The 21211-nt window shown below is 45.8% G+C and overlaps 1 protein-coding gene across 10 annotated transcripts in view; it reads right to left on the minus strand.

Annotated features, from left to right (window-relative positions):
* FOXN3 (forkhead box N3) overlaps positions 1-21211 on the minus strand; it is a 207322-nt gene that overhangs the window by 134580 nt on the left and 51531 nt on the right. For 2 of the 10 annotated variants that reach the window (XM_030274835.4, XM_072930335.1), the window contains exon 1: positions 1649-1997. The exons of 3 other annotated variants lie outside the window; for them this stretch is intronic. The gene's annotated coding sequence lies outside the window, so the exon portion shown is untranslated. Of the gene's footprint in view, positions 1-1648; positions 1998-21211 lie in introns of those variants that run through there. 5 more of the 10 variants (XM_032748850.3, XM_030274836.4, XM_072930333.1 and 2 more) reach the window with 4 other exon arrangements.

Genomic DNA, 21211 nt, shown 5'->3' on the forward strand with positions numbered 1-21211 from the left:
ACAGTCAAACTGCCAGGAATTAGGTCTGGCGATGTGAACAGAAGTGGAACAAAAATTGGACGGAGTTAATAACAGAATTTAAATGGACGAAATGTTCCGCACAAACACTGAATGAGAACGAAATGATTCCCTGTACCTAAAACATAACCCCAGCAGTTAGCTGAACTCATGCAGTCACAGAGTCGATACCATAAAATAAAGGCAAAAAATAGCTACAGGTAACAACAGAATGAACTATCTGTCTGCAGGGACAAATACAGCAACACACCCATTATGGGAAAAAGAAATAATGGACTTTAATTTAGCTGTCATAAATGGCCAAAACCGAAAACTTTTAAGTTCTTTGGGTCTTTCTATAATGAAGTTACACCAAAAGAGATATTTACTTAAACTGAAACACAGAGAACTTTTCTGCACGGAAGCACATCAATACACTCAACATCTTCAGTGAAAATGTGCAGTTTTACATGAGTAAGTATCTGGAAAAGGAAAAAATACCGAGGCAGATGTAAACACCAGGAGGCCAAACTTGCGTCGGCCCCACTTCCTAGTTTTCAAAACTGCATCCAGCGCAAGCAGAAGGTAAACAAGGGAATCGGCAGCGTCCAGGGGCACTGGCACTGCATACCTAAGCCGCACACTTAACTTGGACTCCAAATGGAAGTTCCGTCCCATGAGCTTCTAAACAGGAAAATTATATGATGGCTGACAGTAAAGTAATTTAATTGCACTGTTGCTATGACAACACGCTGCTCTCTTTCTGTTTAATTTCCTTATTTGCCAGTATCCTCCCAAAGGGCCGTATCACTTCATGATTTTTTTCCCGTCTCTGTCTCTCCCCCCGCTCCAGGCAGCGGGGGTGACGGGGCGGCCGCGGCCCCGCGGAGCCCCCTCGGGCGGGCACGGAAGTCCGGCGGCGCCCGGCCGAAGACCAGCTCCCAGCGGGGCCGAGCGGGCGGGCGCGGTGCCCGGGGTAGTCCCCGCGGCGGCGGGGCCCGACTGGGGCCACAACGGGGGGGTACGGGGGGGTCTGCCAGCGAGGCCCGTGGCAGCTGCAGCGGCGCGCCGCCGGCAGACAAAAGAGCGGCGGTGGCGGCGAGCGCCGTTTCACCCGCACGGACGCGTCCGACGCGCGGCGGCTCCGGCAGGCGCGCCCCGCACCGCGCCCGCCGCGGCCGGAGGGGGGCGCACCGGGGCGGGCCCCCCGCCCGCGCTCCCACCGCACCCGCCGCCAGGGGGGGCGGGCGCCCATTGGCCGCGGCCGCAGCCAATCAATGGCGTTGCCAGGCGACCGGGGCTGCTCGGGCCAGGCGGCGCGCGCCGCGCGCCCCGCCAATGCCGGCCAGGTGTCACCGGCCCGCGCGGCCCCGCGCACGTGCGCGTGCGTGCCCCGGGGCCCTCGCCCGGGCGCTGCCGGGACCCCCGGCGGGACGAGCTCGCGCCGGGCGCGGCCCCGCGGCGCGGGCACGGCCGGGCTCGGCGGGGTCACGGCGGCGCGCACGCCGGGCCGCGCACCAACTCCCGACCAAGTTGTGGCGCGGAGCCGGGCCGAGCCGGGCGGGACCGCACCGCGCCGCTGCCCGCGGCCGGCCCGCACCGCCCCGCGCAACCCCCGCCAACAACAACAGCAACAACGGCAGCAACTTACCTGGCGGGGGGCGGCGGTTTCACCGCGGTCCCTTCATGGCAGTGGCACAAAGTTTCATCTGACGGAGCCGGGCATGGCGCGCCCCCGCCTCAGCCCGAGCCCCGGGGGTGCCGCGGGGGTCCCGGCGCACGGGGCTCCGCCGCCTGCATGGGGCCCGGCTGCCCCGCGCCCGCCCCGCGCTCCCGACGGGCAGCGGTCCGCCTCGGTGCGAGCCCGAGAGCGAGAAATTGTTTCCACTGCAAACAAAAAAGGCGACACATGACCACGGAGGGAGGGGAGAGAGGGAAAACGTGGGCTGGGCCAGCCGCGCCGGGAGAAGCCGCGGAAGGGAGGGCCGCCGGCGGTGGGGGAGGGCGGTGGTTCCCGCCGGCCGGCGGCTGGACCCGGCCGTGCCCCCCGCACGGCGCTCGCCCACCCCGGCCCCCGCCCGGCGCCCGGGCCGGGCCGTGCCGGCGGCGCCTGCCGGGGGCGGGCGGGTGTCCGAGGTCGGGCGGGAGGAGCTGGGGAAGTCCCGATACGCAGAGAACCGGCAGCCGCGGCGCTCCCACTTGTGCGAGTCTCCTTTCCCCCCGCCCGGCCAGGCCGACCCCGGCTGAACCGCGGCGTACACCGAAGGCACTGACGAGCCCCAGGAGCCCACGGCTTAGCATAGCGGAGCCCTGCTTCTACCTCTCCCGCAAGAGGAGCGGGGGAGGCATCTCTCAACACCCTCCCAGTGGGCAGGTAATTCCTGCCGAAAACGGGCGAGCCCGCCGGCCGGAGCCAGGCACCTGCCCCGCCGTGTGAGCGGGAGCCGGGCCCTGCGGGCGTGTGCGGGCAGCGGCAGGCGCGGGATCCCGCCCGGCGGCTCCGCTGCTGGCTCCGGGCATCGGGAAACTACGGCCACTGCTGTGTGTGCGGGGCACAGCAAAGAACCGTGTTGCAGAATCTGCAGTAACTGCCGATGGGGGGGATATTTCCTGAAGGAAATCTGCTTTAAAAGAAGGCTTGACTCAATTAGGAAATATGGTGCATTTTCTCCTCTGCTATCATACTCTGACATGACTAGTATTAACTTGAGTAAAAAATCCTTGCCACGAGTTGAATTAATTGAAGGGAACTAACTTGATTTAAAAATACAGAAGTTGTCCAGTCTAGACAGCACTAGCTGAACGTACAGTCTCCTATATGTTACATGCCAGATCACAAGTAGCTTCAGTGATTTGCAGCACAAAATTAAAGTATGGCTGTCTACCCACAAAACAAGTACATGGAACTGTTTCATAGCTGGTCCACAAAAATCAAACATTTTCAGCTCTGGGTAAACAATTCTCACAGATTTAGCATACTATAAAATAAAGTCTCCTTCCACTATCGAAAATGCCTGCTGCAAAAATGTATAATATCACTTAAGTCAGAAATACAGGTATCCCTCCCAGTGCAGTCCTCCCTGGACACATAAATTGTCACTAAGCTAGGAAGGAAAACATTTTAGCTGTTTTATTTAGAAATGTTAGAACAGCTGCCTCAAGACCTTTAGGGAATTTTGCATTATTTCCCAATGGATGGGTTACTTCCTTTAATCTGTTTAACACTCACAAAATTCCCAGTTTTAAGTAAGAGTGGCAAGCACCTCATTCTCAAAGTGCAGGAGTAAGAACCATTTCATTGATTCTCTGGAACTAGAAATTCCTGTCATAACTAGCTAAGACTTCTTTTGCCGATAGCTTTCCCTCCCCTACCCAGCGAACTGCTATTTCACATTCTTGCATATTTGCAAGAAGACACACCAGCAGCTGAATTGCAGAATGGGAAGAATACCTATCAGGCAGCAGAGTATCATCATTACCCACTGGCAATCCTGCCCTGTGACTCCACCAGCCCTAACACTCCAACAGTCAGCAGGACCATTAGTTTACAGTTCTTATCTCATGGCCATTTGGTTTCAAACCCAAACTAAATTATCAAGTCATAACTCCGCCCACCTGAATTTACTCCAAAGGCTTCAGACATTTTTCTGAGTGAATCAACATGCCTCTTTATTGGCAAGCAAGGAGATTTATTGCATTTATTATCACTTATAAAAGTCAAGTGTCTTGAAAGACTACCAAGAAGAATTCAGCTAATGAGAAGTATTTCTGAAGTGAGAAGGGGGAAGCCTCATGAGATGCAGGGTAGTATGCAAAGAAAATTATACCCTGAATACATTATGTATGCATCCTATTCAGCTCAGTTCTGTTCAGAATTAGAGGCCAAATTCCCCATGAATATTGGTGGAATATGATCCGTTTCAGAGTTTTCTGGTTTTTCCATGGCAGGTAGGAATTTCCCCAGAGTGCACACTAGAGATTGCACTGAAGGGCCGCAGTGAGACATTTGCTGTGTGGACAGAGAGCCGGCATGATCAAGCACAGGGGCCAGCAGCAGGTGGCGGAGGAGGTTAGGAGAGCAGGGGACGGACACAGGGCTGCCACACGCTCCCTGCTGAGGTGTCCCTTGAGAGGCAGCAGCGCGGGGCAGCCTCTTGCTGGCTCCCACTTACCCTGAGCTCAACAGCAACAGCTGGTGACTTGCAGAGCACTAAAATACCAGCAACAGTGTAAACACTACTAGCCTGCCTCTTGGGGAGACTGTTCCCCAACGCTGACACTTTGCTGGAATACCTGATACAACTAATTTAAGAAAGGAGCACACAGTGCCATGCAGCTCCATTGAAACAGCATTAACTGCTGGCTTAGAGACTCCAGCAGCAGCAGAACAACTAATGTATGGCCATCAAGTAACTCAATACTCATTGTAATCTCAGGAAAGCCCCCAATTTTATTAAGGTGTTGATTTCCCCATTTCTGAGGGAGCAATAATACTAATTCGTTTAGCATAAGATTTGCAACACTGATAGATGAAACTGTTTGTACATCAAGACCAAAGTACTTGCCGCACTGAAGGCTGATTAGAAGTTCCAACAGTGCTGAGCTGCACTTTAGCCTTGTGGGCTAATATACAACAGCCTAATCTTTCCACTCAGATTTCAGAATACCAACTGCAGATGTTGCAGTATCTTATTTAATGAGGATTTCCAGCCATCTCTCTATACTCCTTTATCTCTTATCCTCTTCTAGATTGGAATCCCTGAAAATTTCCCACAAGCCATTGAGCACACAAGCACAGCAAGGGTCATGGGCTCACGGGCTCATCTTCTCCCCTCAATCTCCGTCTCTGCTGGGAACATCTTTCTTTGCTAGTATTATGACCATGTGTCGTGGTTTAACCCCAGATAGCAACTAAATACCACACAGTCGTTTGCTCCCCCTGCCACACACACAGAGTGAGGAGAGGAATCAGAATAATAAAAAAAACCAAAACAAAACAAAAAAACCCTTAACTCTTGGGTTGAGATAGAAATAGTTTCATAATTAAAAAAAAAAAAAAAAAAAAAAATGGTGATGATAGTAATAGTAAGAAACAGAAAGAGGAATAACACCCAAGAGGAACAAATAATGCACAATACATTTGCTCACCACCTGCTGACAGATGCCCTGCTCATCCCTAAGAAATAATTGGCCCCTCCTAGTCAATTCCTCCACAGTTTATGTACTGGGCATGATGCTCTATAGTATGGAAAATTCCTTTGACTAGTTCAGGCCCCCTGTCCTGGCCATGCTCCCTCCCGGCTTCTTGTGCACGACACTGTCAGAGCACAGGAAACTGAAAAGTCCTTGACTTAGGGCAAGCACTACACAGCAATAACTAAAACATCAGTGTGGTATCAACTTAATTCTCATACTGAATCCAAAAATACAGCACCACTGTCTCAGCCAAAAGCAGGACACCATGTCACATAACCTTGTTAAATATTTCTACTTTCTGCCTTCTGGCCTCACCTGCCACACTTCAAGAGTCCTGCACTATTTATCCTCACCTTTAAGCTCCTCTTCCTAACGTGGTCTCCAATTACCATATCTTTATTGCCTGGTATCCTTGTCAATGTTTATTCTCTCTACATCAGAGTCAGATTTCTTCCCTGAAGTCTGCTGCAAGTTTGCCAGCAAAGCTTGCTCATTAGAATTTAGAATTACACAGCTGTTCCAAAAACCCCTCCTAATTCTTAAGGGTCCTGATGTACTTTCCAAAGAGTGATGTGGACAGGGCTGCTGAGTCTTGCAATCAGACCCTCAGTGTGGGACACAGCTCAGGCCCTGACACCTGTACATTGACCATCTTGTTTCGTGTTAGTTCTTCCCCCATGCAGAATGGCTGGTGTGTCCTCATCAGTCTTGATATTTCTAACCTTCTGTTTTCTCTGAGGCAATAGATTTAATCTTGTACAGAGCACAAGCACATTGGACACCTTCAGGAACTTATAAAAACTAAATCATGAATACAGTGTTTATTCATTTCCGCTTTCACAACTCCTGTTCCCAGCATTCTTCTCCTGCAGTATCAACACTTCTTTATTTTTAACCACAGCAGACCAGCCTGGATTTGTTTTTTGCACTATGCCTGCTTTTGGGGCAGAGAAACAGCCGTGTCTGAATTCCTGGAACAGTACCAGAACAGTCAGAGTCTCTGCCCTGTACAGAGGTAACACACCTAATGGGCTGACAAACAGTGCCCTGCTGCCCTGAAAGAGAGCAACTCTGGCTTTGCAGCTGCTCTGAGAGCAGTTGTACCCTGCCTGCCTGTCCCATGGCTTCTGCAAGCATGCCTTCCCATTTCTTCACCCACAGCAAGCACTGAGCTATAAGCTGCATATGCAGGGAAGGCCCAGCGTACTCCAGCTTACCAACAGATCTATCTTTTGCTCATTCACTCGAGAACATGGAATCAGATTTACAAAGCATTTTCCCAACCTTGCATTTAATTAGTCTTCAAGTTCTCATTTTCCCCAGCAGGCAAAACCCAACAGAAACAGAACTGAATCTGTAAGAAAAGGAGCACCAATACAAAGCTTTGTCAGAAGTCTGAGGAAACAAAACTATCTATGGTATTTCTGTTTCACAGGCTAAAATAAAATTTATTTCTTCCAATAACATCCACAGTTTTTATTAAATAGCTCCTTTATAAATTAATGCATGCACATTTACGATGTTATCGTAGTAACGCTTGCAGTTTCTAGGAAAATTAGTATACTTAGTGCAAAAATTATATACAACTGAGAATCTACCAGCAATTGCGCCTGTGCATGAGTGTGGTGGGAGGACAGCATCATGCATGCTCGTTTGCCCTACATATATTTGTTAAAATGAGTCCATATGAGAGACATTTTCACAGTGTAATTACCCAACATACAAGGACCCCAAGCACAAACCTAGCTTATACTGGGAAAGGAAAGCTTCTGCAAGTGCAGCTTATTTAGTAGCCTAGTCAGGGGATAGCAAAATGTTGCTGGGATAAACATATCTTTACTGGAGTCTTCTGCTATAAAGGTCTGAACTCACCTAACTAACTCGGTACATTAACTGTAATATAAGCCAGTATTTCTAGTACAGATGCAGTGTTTAAAGAGGCTGGAAAATGAAGGAACTATGTTCTGGAGTTTGGTGCTCAAACTCTGCTATCTGTTGTAAAGGTGTAATACCACAAGATGTGGCCTAGCATTACCTCAACATCAGTATTCACTACTTGGCAGCTGAAGTCAAACTTACAAGTAATCAGCAGAATCAGAGATCAACTGTATTTTGTTCTCAAAACCAGTGTGGAGGAAAAGCAGCAGCCAACGCTGTAGACAAGCAAAGATCAGAAGTTTTGGGGAAAACTACAATGGAAAACCATGTTCTTTTTATAAAACTCCCAAACTGCATTGCCAAGTGGAATTTCTAAAACTAAGACAAAATTATTTAAAGTCATCTTCTTAAATTTTGCCTTAGCTTTCCTGAATACAAACTGTTCACTTCATCAGTTGTTTTATGAATTTGTCCTTTATTTGTATATATATGCATGCAAAATTAAAATTTGCAAAAAGACCTCTCAGGTAGTGAAGTTTGTGTTCACATCTCATCAATTGAAGTTCTCTGCAACTGACACTAAACACAGTTTATATCACCACTGCTGTAAGCCAGAAGGCAGTTACTCTCTCCTCTGACCATTTACTTGTGCCAGGTGCATTTCCTAGCCACAACTATACTTGTGTGAGTCCCAGCTTGATTTCCAGCTTTTTGTAGCACAGCATATTTCCGGGTCCTTTCCTCTACTCATTACTTGGCTCTACTCTTCCTGTACGATTCTTGAACACTGTTCCCAGAGGAAATCCTGTGAAACAGATTCCCATATTGCAACAACACAGAGACAACTACAAGAGCCTGTATGAGGTAGTGCAGGGATGAAGCACAAGCATGGCTGTGCTGACCCACAGTTGTGTCTGCAAAGAGATGCTGAGAGGGTGCAGGTTGTGGGGAACACACAAAGTGCCATAAGATGGACAAGCAGACTTCTATCCTTGGTGTGTTTTTACTGCTATAGATCAGCTCACCAGAAGTGCCAGGGAGCAAGGAATGGAAAGCAATGAAAAACTGCAGTGGAAGGAGTAAAAGGAGTCAGTACCATCTGCAGAAAGGTTCTGTCTTGTCCTGTGCTCCCCTCCACAGCCACAAGTGAGGTAGCCTCCAAGGCTGAACCAGAGAGCAGCCATTAGGCAGAGCAGGTAAGCAAGATTTTGGGAGAAAGGAGGAAACCTGGCATAGCAAAAAAGCACAGCTCAAGTACCCACATCCCAGCAACAACCTCTGTGGCCAGAGAACCGCCCCCTGGCTGCTACATTTGTGTCCTGTGAGGTGGGTTTCCCTGCAAGCAGCTTTTGGCTTCTCTACGGTGACAAGACTGCATTATTATAATGGACTGACTTGTGCACTGGGACATTGATTCCTGCCAGGCCTTTTGGCACTGCCCCAGTCCTTCTGCAACAGGTAACTTCAGGGAGCAGCTGCAGAAACCTCGGAGGTATGGTGCATCTGGCACCTCACAGACTTTTTGCAGGCAAATTTCACATTCCACAGGTTTCTCACAGGGATGTCACAAGGATGGGCTGGGCCTCAGCTGCTGAAGCACTATGAAATAATCTTGGGAATGTTTTTCTCTTTACGTCTGCAGTCTTGTAAACATTGATAGTTAAGCACTTTTCTTAGGTTCAGCTAGCTCCAGCACAGTTTAGCACTTCCATAAGCATTTCAAGGACAAAAAAATGTTATGGCTATGTTGTGGTTTAATCTCAGCCAGCAACTAAGTACTATGCACTCCTCCCACCCCTGGCGGGACGGGAACGAGAATCACAAAAAGGTAAAAACTGTGAGTTGAGAGCAGCTTAATAAATAAAATAAAGTATAATATTACATTAATAGTAGTAGTAGAAAGGAAGATATGAGAGAGTGAGAGAGAGAAAAATAAATCCCAAGATGGACACAAAAATGATACACAGTACAGCTGCTCACCACCTGCTGCGCGATACCCAGTCCATACCCCTACAGTGATCAGCCCTTCCCAACCAACTTCCCCAGCTTATCTACTGGGCATGATGCTCTTTGATGTGGAATATCCCTTTGGCCAGTTGCAGTCAACTCTCCTGGCTGTGCTCTCTCCCAGCTTCTTGTGCACCTGCTTGCTGGCAGAGCATGGAAACTGAAAAGCCCTTGACTTAGGCTGAGCACTGCACAGCAACAAGTAAACCAGCAGCGTGTTACCAAAATCATTCTCATAATAAATCCAAACCACAGCATTGTATCAGCTACTAGGAAGAAAATTAACTCCATCACAGCCAAAATCAAGACACACTGTAACAAAATTTGTAAGAACGTTTGAGGAGAAAAGTCACTTTTATCTGCTTGTATGGAAGCAATAAAATAATAAAAAACCCAATAAGGGTTTTACTTATTCCACATCACCTGTCACATAATCTTCAATATTCTTTTTCACAACAAAGAGCACCCCCAGCATGAAAAAACAGGGTATCAAATCAAATGCCACACGTAAGAAAAAATAAATAAGGTATCCCTGGAAAAAGCCCTGCAGGTTACTGGACCACTGCTGGGCAGCAGAGTTGGGGTTTCAGCAGCAGCCGGGCCAGTAGGGGCTGTGCCAGGCAGCCACCGAGCCTCCTTTTGTTGTGCCTGCAAACAGAAGACCCATGTAATGACAACCACAAAACTCACTTAAGCTCTGAAAAGGTGACTAATGAGCTCATTCTTACTGCCTATAAATTATTCACTACAACACCGAACCCACTGAAGTCAAATGGCAAAGTAAACTTTAAATACAGGGAGCAGGAGCCTCCTGTGTTGTCAACTTCTGCCTGTAAAACTCTTTGCAATGCAACAAGACACTTCACTTTCTTCTGCTCCCTTGTTAAAATCACTCAAATGTTTAGACCATCTTTTTTACTACCTCTAGCAGAGTTAAGGCAGCTACAACTCCTATATATTTATTTTGCCACTGACAAGTCATTTTTTAGCAGTTCCAGGTAATCACAAAGCACTATACATAGCTTTAAAATTACAATTTTTAGAAATTAAAGTCTGACCTCAAAATGAAGGCCAGGTCTAAAGAAGTAAGAAAACAATAGCACATGCAGGTTTAATGAGAAGCAGCCCATCTCCATAGCCTGCACTTACTGATACTTCTGTGAACATCTGTAATTTGTGCCAAAATAAAAACAGAGATCTTAAAAAAACACAGTTTCCCTTCTTAGGTGCTCATCCAAAAAAATCTTCTGATATTCTAAGAATGCTTTTGTTATTCTGTTTAATGTGAAAGAAGAGGCAGACAATGGTCGGCTGTTAGGAGCACAAGGGGTGGAGTTTGCTGCTGTGGTGGTTGGAACAGGCATTTACTCTCTTCAAACAGTACTCTTCTTCATAACATAAATTACAACATTTATAAGTTAACTTTAGTAACTTGTTGCAGGTTGAACTAGCAAAACAAAGTGAACTACAGAGTGGCATTAAAGATAATGTCTCATATGACATGTCTGATCTTCAGTGGGAAAACATTACTTGCACCTCTGGTTACACAATCAACTCCAAAGGTTGGGAACAACTAGATCAAAGGGCAAGACAGGAATTACATAGCTAAAGTCCAGTAGGGTATAAAGCAAGGTAAAGTAAGGGAGACATAAGGCAACATCAAGGTGATATTTAAACACAAGAAAAGAAAAATGGCTAGCAAAAGAAGTTTGAAAATGAAATAATTATTCCAGGTTTCACTAATCACTCTTTCTTCCAAACTATCAATGTAACTAAGCAGACTAAGACATTCTGCACTACTTGAAGACAAAGACTTTTCCACCTACCAACAACTATGTGATCAGTCTTCATGTATCTAAATCCATGATTATGAAATTGCCAGAGATGCACAGAAACCATTTTGCCCTGGTAGTACTGCTCTTTAAAACGGTGACTAGAAAAAAGCAAACCCAAGACAGCAATGGAGCAGCCTACATCACATAGCATGCGTGTCAACTTTTCAAAAGCTGTTGTGTTTTAACCCCAGCCAGCAGCTAAGTCCCACACAGCCACTTGCTCACTGTCTCCCAACCCCAGTTCAAATGAGAAGGAAAACTGGGAAAAGGTAAAGCTCAATTGGTTAGAAAAAATTAATGACTGAAATAAAGGTAATAATAATAATAGTATCATCATAACAGTATAATCATAATACCAACAACAGTAATAATAATAGATGAGCAAGTGATGCACAGTACAGTTGCTCACCACCTGCTGACTGATGCCCAGCCCATCCTCCTGCAGTGATCAGCCCCTGGCAGCCATCTCCCCCCACACTGAGCATGATGTTCAATGGCATGGAATATCCCTTGGGCCAGTTTGGGCCACCTGTCCCGGCTGTGCTCCCTTCCAGTTTATTTCTGGACCTGCTCACTGTCAGAGCACACGAAACTGAAAAGTCCTTGACTTAAGGTAAGTGCTGCTCTGCAATACCTAATACATCAGTGTGTTACCAGTATTACTCTCATATTAAATCCAAAACACAGACCTCTACCAGCTGCTAGGAAGAAATTAACTCCATCCCAGCTGAAACCAGGATAAAAGCTCTCCATCTAGTGAGATTCCTACCCCTCCTGCAATGGAAGGGTGTTGGCAAAGGGCTACATTGAAACCACAGACCCCACTAACCTGCCTGGCCAGGGGCGTTCACCTCCCAGTCCTGCGGTGGGAACAGCGGCACCTCCTGCAGCCCGCTCCACACACCCTGCTCCTCATTTCCCTAATGAGGCCCAGCAGAGATTTCAGTTTTGCCCGAGGCATGGTTTGGTCTAAATAACAACAAACTACAGTTGGCTGTGTAATCAGAGGAATGCCAGATCTGGGGGAGTATCAGCAAACAAACTGGTGGGACAGCTTTTAACTGCGTGCAACAAAGTCTAAACTGGGCTACACGTGTCAGTAAATCTCTTGACTGGTCAATGCCAGTCAACTGCTGAGAGTGCTCTGGATGGCTTTGACCCAAGAGGTCACCTGGGAGGGTTCATGAGATACCAGTCCCTGCAAACTCCTGCAAGTCTGCCATGCACACATGGCACACAGCCAGCACCGGGTACTGCTGACACCGCTTTGGGGACAGCGGGATTATGCTGGGCACCAGGGCAAATGCAGCTCAATCCAAAGCCACTTTGTGACTGTTACCTCTACTGGAAATTGTCCTGCTACTTCTCCTTCCTCTTGGCTCTCCAAACAACATAATCTCACAGCTCTCAAGATCCCACTGGATGCAAATCAGTGGGGAATGCTGGTCTACTCTGTGCTTTGTCATATCACTACAATAAATTGTAGGTATTTCTTACCTGCACATAGAAAATTCAGATGTTCACAAAGCAAAAAAGTAATAGATTCAACAAACAGGAAAAACTGTGGCCCCTTTAAATTGCATAATACTCACCCTCTTTATGACAGAAACTGCCTCTCTGCTCATCCATTACCACGCACAGGTCCCAGTCAAAAAAAGGCCAAGATTTATATGCTCCAGTGATTACAGAGTAGTCACTTTGCCAAGTGAGAAATCTGTAAGTGCTGACCAGATGAGGCCAGAGAATACACACGTCTCCCTTACTTTTATGTATTTCTGTCCATTGTCACAACCTCTACAAAAATGGAAAAGGCAAAACAAATGGGCTGAAACAAGCACTGCCATCAGTAAGTTCCTACCTGTTCTGCTACAGCTCTGGTTTTGTATGCTTCGTGTACACAGCCATGGTTGACTCAGAATTCCCATACACACACATCAGATTCAGAGAGCCAGAGACATGCTGCACTCACTGTGAAGTGTGGGTCTGCAGCTGGGCCCTCAGTGATACGTGCATATTTGTGTGTGAATACACACCATGGCAAGTGTGTGCTCAACTCTGCTCAAGAGGAGGATTTTAGTCATCAAGAACGCAAAGGGGGTCCTTACTGAAGTTAATGGGTTCCCCTTGAGCCGTCTCTTCTCTCATAGGTTGGGCAGATGGAATAAGATCTTGAAATTGGCCAGGTGGAAATTTATGCCTATGCTTGTCTTTACTGAGCAGGAAGTGTGATGCTGGCACCTGCAGAGTCCTTAGGGAGCTGGGCTGAAGCTGTCCTCAGGTACCCCAGTGCTCTGTGGCTCTGTGAGCTGTTTGATTGCATCCTTGGATTTATGCCAGTGGTAATCAGCATCCAACCCTCTACCTTTATTTCTTCCTTACCTTCCTGTCACATAACTCCATTTAATGTTTACTGTAAGAGTTGAAAACGCTAGTCAGAGCAAAGCTCTTCTTGCCCGTGTCCTCATTCCAGCCAAGTCCTAAGGAAGAACAGGGGAAATGCACAGTGATACTCTGCAGCATTCTCCTGTACTTCCAGAGACCTGCTGTTTAAAAGCTAAAGCTAAAGACACAATCAGATGTTGTGGTATGCTGTAAATACAAAGATATTTTTTTTCCTATCAACTTTCAAAAAGGTTCCTGTAAGCTTCAGCATCAACAACAGCCTGTAGCAAGAAGTTCCACACTTTTAACTATTGACTGTGTGAAAAAAATTTCTTCCTTTGCTTTAAATGTGTCACCTCATAGCTTTGCTTGAAAACCCTATTTCTTGTCTATTATCGTAATTATCGTGTATCTAGGACACATGACTCAGATCTATGCAGACTTCCCTTGATTTTAGAGTACCTTCTTACTGCTCCAACAGTGATACTAATAACCTGAATTTCACCCTCTGAAATAACTACAGGTATACATAAAAATCAGAAAATAATATATAAACATACCTATCCATGACCATCTAATCATACAGTCATAATAATCAGTATTGCATCTACCCAGATAAAAGAAATGGGAGTTATTTTTTGATAAAATGGTCCTAACAACATATTCTCCCTTGCAGTCTCAGCCTGTAGCTTTTCTCTTTACAGACTCACTTGAAGTACCTGGAGTTTTTCCAAGCACTTAATATGTCTATACAAAATATGGAAGCAGATCATTCCAGCTGATGATATCTTTATCCATGAAGAGAAGAGCAGCTGGAAGATGCTGCCTCACCCAAACAATAACTGTTACAGATCAGGCCCTATGTAGGTTCAGTCCTTTAAAAAAGTTGCAGCCTCAGAATTTAGCAAACTTCTCAGGGCTGCTCCACTAGAAGACCGTGCCCCCAGCTTCCACCTTGCATCTGCCTAAGATGGCAGCAGCATGGCCAAGGTGGAAATGGTCTGGGAGATGAGGAAGTGTCACAGAGCAGGGTGGGAAGGGCTACAGGGAAGCAACAGAGAGAGAGGGTTGTTCCAAAGGGTGATGTGGAACTAGGTCAAGTCCGGGGTGGTCACACGGGAAGCAATGGCCTTGTGTCATCTTCTGCTCAAGTTTCAGCTCTGGCCCCACGTAAAAAGGACAACAACCCCCCCCCCACCCCCAACAACCCACAGTCATCATTATACATGATCCTTGTGCTTGGATCAATTGAATAGTAAGTGTTAAGTAAGTGTGAACACATGAACTTCATTTCCACTGCAAGCATCCTCAATTCTTCATCTGTGCTTCCAGCTCCTGGGAGCAGTTCCCAGCCACCATGCAGAGTGTGGGGCAGGGGACCTGCCCATTTGAGGCAAAGACCAGCAGTGTGTCAAGGCTCAGCTGGCAGGATGTTTGTGAAAGCACCTCAGTTCAGTCAACAATCTCCCCCTAGGGTCCAAGTACATCACCTCAAAAATATGTCTCAGCTCTTCTGGCATACAGCCTGGGAACCCAAATTTGTTTCTGATCCAGGTCCTCTAGCTGGCAGTGTAACAAATTGCTGTCCTGCCACCAGGATGAATAAAGTAATTTTTCACTCATTATGTTACTCAAAAATAGAGCAGCAGCCTTATTTAAAACAAGAAAGCAATACACTGGAAATTAACAGAGAAAAAAAAGCTCTTTTGCTTTATAAACCACAAAGATAAAAGACTGAGTTAGAACAACCAGAGTTAATATCCCAAGGAGCTTGAACCAGAAAAGAAGATACTCAGGATACAAATTCTACTGCTTCTGGTCTTGCAGCTAAGCCTAATGTTACATCCATGTCAGGGAGTCTGGCTTTTCCTGCAGATCACTAATATTTTTGCCTGCAGTCTACAGAATGGCTTCAGGCAGAACAGTACAGGTCCAGAGGTCCAGGTCAGCTGCTGAACTGGATAACCTACGGTTGTTTCCCCCAGAAGTGTGCTGTGGTGAGTGACACCTCTGCTGCTCTGACTGCACCTCCCTGGGGCATGAGGCATCATTCTCTTTCCCAGGGCACAATCCTGCAGCTGCTCCTACCGGGACAGGCAGCCCTGAGATGAGAAGCAGGACCCTAAAAATGAACCCTATTTACCTAACAAACAGTGAGGACTGCTGGACTTCTGTCAGTGCCTTTAAATCCGAGGTGCTGCTTAACAGTGAGTTAAAGAAAGGCAGACAGGTGTACCTTGTGTCACCTGATGGCAACACGATTACAGCTGATTCATATATCAGGAGACATTGCTCTCCCCTCAGCAGGTCTCCCTTAGGCTCTCCCTTGTCCCAGTGAGGAAAAGATGAACAGGCCACACAAGCCATTCATGCTGACCTTTACCTGCTGGATCTCTCCATCCTGGGCTGTCACCCACCTGAACTGGGCTGGTCTACCATCAGCTTTTATTACTGACTGGGTTATTTTTCCTATTAACCTTAATCAATACACTCATACAGTAAACATTCCAAAATTCAAGTCAATATAGAGAATTCATAAGGTATTACAGATTTATAAATCTTTACAGCTTTGATTAGAGATCCTCAGATGGATGGTGCAATGGAGGCACAGCTAATAGATTAGATTTTCAAATACTGATGGTAACTTGTAAGAAAAGCACTAGAAAGATTTAGAAGGCCAAGTCTCACTGACTTTAAAATGACTTTCAGTGAAGTTAGTATTGTTTCAGCCTTTAGGTATTTCCAAAAGTGCCATCTTATAGCCCTGCCTGAAGGTTTGCTTCTCTCCCCGCTGACACAATGCTTGTGAGAAGGGAGGGCAGTTACACTAACCAGAGTGGCCAAGCCAGCTGTGGCTGCTCTCAGTGCTGTGCCCATCCTGCTCTGCTGTCAGCAGGACGTGGCAACACAGGCAACCAAACTGGTGTCTCCCTCTCCTCTCATAGCTCTGCTTTTTATTTCCAATCAGATGAACAAGACAGTAACACATCCTCTTACACACTTTTTTCTGTGAATTATTTCAGGACTGTGCATTCAAGTACTGGCTTAGGTGATTAGGTCCTACTTCTACGAGGTACTGAGCCCCAAAGGGAACATGCCCAGCTCTGTGCAGACAGTGAGAACGCTCAGTGTAACAGAGGCCTGTGCCAGCCCAGAGGGATGAAACCACTGTCAAATCATGCCTCTGCAGAACCCACTGCCCATAGGCTACACTGTCTCTCGCCTCACTCTCGGGAGTACATTTGAACAACCGTCTTGACTTGGAAGCAGGTTGAAACAAAAGTGAACCACAACATCCTCTCATGCAATAATCTCTAAGGATGTATCTGCTACCCCCTGCACAGTACAGGGGGTACTGTGCAGCCAAACCATGACACGTCCTGTAAACAACATCCCAACCATAAACTCACTCTCCAGGAGGCTGAACTTCTTCAAGAGAACTCCCCTGGAGTTAACTACCTTTGGCAGAGCACTATGAAGGCATTCCCCTGGAGGCACCAGATTGTTTTGGTTTGGTTCTTTAGAGTCTTTTTTGACAAACGAAAGTCATATTCAAAATATTTAAACTTCTTTTATTCATTTTTTTCTTCATTTAAATGAATGAAAATGTACCAGTAAATGAAAACTTGTCTTTTTGTCCTGGATTTCTACTCTGCAAAACAGGGACTCTCTGCCAAGAAACCTCTGTAAGAGTGTTACACAGTACTCTCCTATTTAAGTAGGTCACCTGACAGGGGAAAATATCTATGCAAGATTTCAGTGAAGCCAACAGATTTCTGATTAAGACTGTCACCTGGCAATAGCTATAGATTTCCACATGTTTATCCCTCCCAGCATAGAAGTCATACATCTCATGCTAGCCCACATGCTTATAGAAAAAACCTTGCATACATTAATAGAAAATGTAGCAACTTCCTTCAATGCTTTTAGATCACCCTTTAGAAAAACAAAACAGCGCATATCTAGAGCAGAGTTCTGAAAGTAGATCAAAAATCCTATATAAGGAGAGACTTCTGAATTTAGCTCAAATTAATTTGACTTCACTACAGATATGCTTGAGCCAAAAATAAACCCTAGACTGTTTGACTCCCATTTTCTGTTCCAGCCACTACACCACACTTTGACGATAGGTACTTTACATAAACGCTGGTTTCTCTCAGTACTACATATTTTCAGTTGCTTTTTCAAATCCACTCCACTTTAAGTGGCTGCCACATAAATGTATTCTTTGAACCACAGAGTCCAATTTTACACTTTGCAGAACTGCCACCTTACATGATACAACCCTTGTGATGTATCTAATTCTTAGGGTCTAAATATATGGGGTTTATCTACATATGGGTTTTATCTAGATGTATTTTGGAATACATTTATTATCCTACTGACTGCTGCCAGCGGAGTTCAGTATCAGGCAGAGGTACAGCATCCAGAAACACCTGCTTAAAAGCAGAAAAAACAGGAATGGGACTTCAGCAAGAGGTAAGGTCAGAGAAAACATCAGGAAGAGAAACATCCCAGTATGGCTGCCACCAGTTCCACGGAGGTCAGGTCTCACTATTAAGTGTGTCAATTTAAGGACTTTGAAAAAAACCCCAAAACTTTACTTGGACATCAGTCTGAGGGCCCAGAAAGGGCAGGTCTTTTCAAATTGGCACCAAATCCTGAACTCTTTATTCTTGGAAAAAATTTGTTTACATTATTGCAATTCTGGGTAAGGATTGCAAGATGCAACTCTGAGATCAGACCTCTAATCCTGCCTCTCTGTTTACTGCATTGATTGTACTCTTTTAGACTCTGATCTTGCCATTCCTGCTTAGTGCAGGCTTCCCTCTGTTTGGGATAGTGAATTAAAATGAGATTCAACTGAAAAGCTGAGGCAGAGTAGGGAATGATGAAAACACATCATCTGCCATGAGCAGCCATCACCATGGCTAAATTTAGAATGTAGGCTCCTCAGGCAGAGAGATGATCTGCCATCCCTGTGGGGCACCAGTCACACAGTGCTACATAAATATTAAAATAATAATTGATGATTAATTAATAATGGCTTCCTTTTCCTCATGACCATCTCTCAGCTGCCATATGAAATAATCATTTCCTTTCTTCTAGATGCAGATACAAACAACCATTCAAAAACATATCTCCTCAGAGAAAATTCACTTTCTCATTCCTTTTCAGTAAAATAATATTTTCTGCAGCCTCGGACATGAGATACTGAATCATTCACAGCCACTCTGTTTAAGAAAGAAATACTAATTAAAAATGCCTCAGAAGCCACAATAACCAAAATAAACATCAAGAAGGCAAAGCTGAGGTACAGAAAAAAAAGCAAATCAATTCGTTCCCTCTTGCTCTATTATCACTCTTTAAAGACAAAAGTCTTTTAATAAAACACTATAGAGATGCTGTGGGGAAGTATCTTAAGGATACCTAATTCCTTCAGTGACCATAGATACAGACATCTGACTGATCCTACAGCTGCCTTTTATCAGTGTATTGTTCTTGCTTCTGATATGCACCAAATGCTTTTGATGTTCACTTTACTTTCTGTAGTTAAAAACCTCCAGAAATTCAGCAAGCAACCCACTCCTTTTGCTCATCACCTTTCTCTGGCCATCTCTTCCTAATCTAGGGCAGTCTTGCTGCATCTTCACCTATCCCCAGCAAGCCCTCTTGCTGGTTACTGATCCATCACACTATCCAGCATATCTTGTAGTTACTAGCCCTTCTTGTAACCTCCTAGTTAAATAAATTTGAAAAACAAATAAATAAAACAAAAATCCTTTGTTCTCCACCTGCCATATTCTATTAGCATTTAGCCCTCAAGCTCCAAAGTTGGTGTCTGCAGCCTGAGTTCATTCCTCTCCAACTTAGTCTGCTTTTTAAATGTCTGATTCTACCAAAGCTCTTCCTTACTCTGCCTCCACATCCTTTTTTCTGCTGGTTTGTGTTCAGGCTTTTTCCCCAAATTACCAGACTTACCTTTGCCAGCTGCTCAGCACTGCAGGTGTCAAACACCTAGACAACCCTGACCAAGCCTCAAAATCCCATTTAGTTTTCAGGATAATTATTAAGATAATTATGCTTTTTAGATAAAATTGTTTCCTTGCGGAAGAAAATCTACATCATCCAGAACATCAACATTTGTCTATGAAATTTCTTCATGGCATTTTTACTGATAATGAATGCCATCTCTTAATAATCCCCCAGGCCCTCTTTAGAGACAATTATTATAAAAACAGATCTTCCTAATGAAGATGGAGTTACTAAGTCCAGAAGTTTCAAATCACTAATCAGGACAGCTGTGAAACTCTGTGCAGCAATTAGTTTTAAAACCAGCTCTAAGATGAAGCTGGATGTCTTTCTGAAAGGGAGGGATGCTACAAGCCCACAGATGAGTGAGCCCTGCGGGGCTCAGTGTGTGCAGACTGGGTGCACCTGAGAAGTTCATAGGAGGAAATAAAACAAGCAAAACCCCCGGTGCAGGAAGCAGCACGGGGAACACCTCGGGGAGCCCTGGGGCCACCCCAGCCCCAGCAGGCTGTGGGGGGCAGGCATGGGCAGTGCCCACTGCAGAGTCCTCAGCATGAACATACATGGTTGTGAACATGACAGACACTGGGATTCTCCAGGATGTCCTGCACATCCTGAACAGCAACCTGGATGTAAGAAACCACATCTCTAAAGATTTCACTCCAGAAAGTAGTTTCTCTACACTTTTAAAGCCCATAGCAGAAGGATGGCACCTGTCTCCAGGAACATCATCTGGATGATGTTCACCACCACGCTAATATTAAAAATTCCTGTGCAAACAAATGAGGGTCCAGATTCTGTAGCTCCCAAGTCCTTCATTCAGGCTGAAGTCTCCTGCCTCCTTACCCAAGGACAGCATCAACAAATGAGTGCAATTAAAACATAGATAATGCATCTGAACATGTGCATTCCTCATTTATTTAACAAGCACAGTTTAGCTTTAATTATTTATGATAACACTTTAGAAGAAACTAGTAAACATAGTGCTGTAGACTGCAAGAGTAAGAAAGCCCTTGCTGCAGGAGACTACTTCATGGTCTCTGCTTGGGAACTTCTGCTGGGACAGGGACTCAAACTTCACCTAGTAGAGGAATTACAAGGTACAAGAAATAGGGCAAATGAGAATACTGAGATTGTAATTGACTAAAAACTTTCCATCAGCATGAATTGGTCTTATTCAGAGTTGTCTGTGTTGAAATCCTCTCACCTCACATGCACCTGTAGGATGGGTAGGTCCAAATGGGTCAAGGAATCTTTAGATCTATTTACTCTTCCTCCCTGTCCCACCAGCAAAATCAGAACTTGTTGCAAATCAGTGCATTTACTGTACAAGTAGCTAAGGGGAAGGGGAAGGGGAAGACTTGGTCCATTTGAGCCAGGCAATGTGGGATCAGACCCTGCCCCCAAAAAGCCCACAGCCCACGTTAGGGTGGCAGACATCAGCAGATTGACATGTTGTACATGTCAGTTTAGGGCCATCAGTCAGCTCAGCTGGGGAGAGCTTTGTTGGGAAGGACAGGAGGAGGAAAGGGGCCATAAAAGGAAAGGGCACAGGAGGTCTGGACATGAGAAAAGAGAAAGCGAAGGAGCTATGAGAAGAGGGGTAGGAGCACACAGCCAGCCACCCCTGGAGTGCCTGTTGAGCATCACCTCTGGGCCAAGGCAGTGCGACAGTGATAACACTTCTGACACATTTCTGGGCTCTCCCTTCCACAGCAGCAGCGTTTGCTCCAGCTGCCCTGATCCCTCTGCAGGCAAAGGGACCTCCTGCAGCACACCTCTAATACACCTTTGTGGACTTCTGCCATCCTTGCTAATTCAACTATCCGAGGAGGAGCCACGGCTTTTCCATCTCCATCCTTGTTAGCAAAGCCTCTGTCTCC

The sequence above is a fragment of the Taeniopygia guttata genome, chromosome 5 (assembly GCF_048771995.1).
Source record: "Taeniopygia guttata chromosome 5, bTaeGut7.mat, whole genome shotgun sequence".
In the NCBI taxonomy this organism is placed as follows: domain Eukaryota; kingdom Metazoa; phylum Chordata; class Aves; order Passeriformes; family Estrildidae; genus Taeniopygia; species Taeniopygia guttata.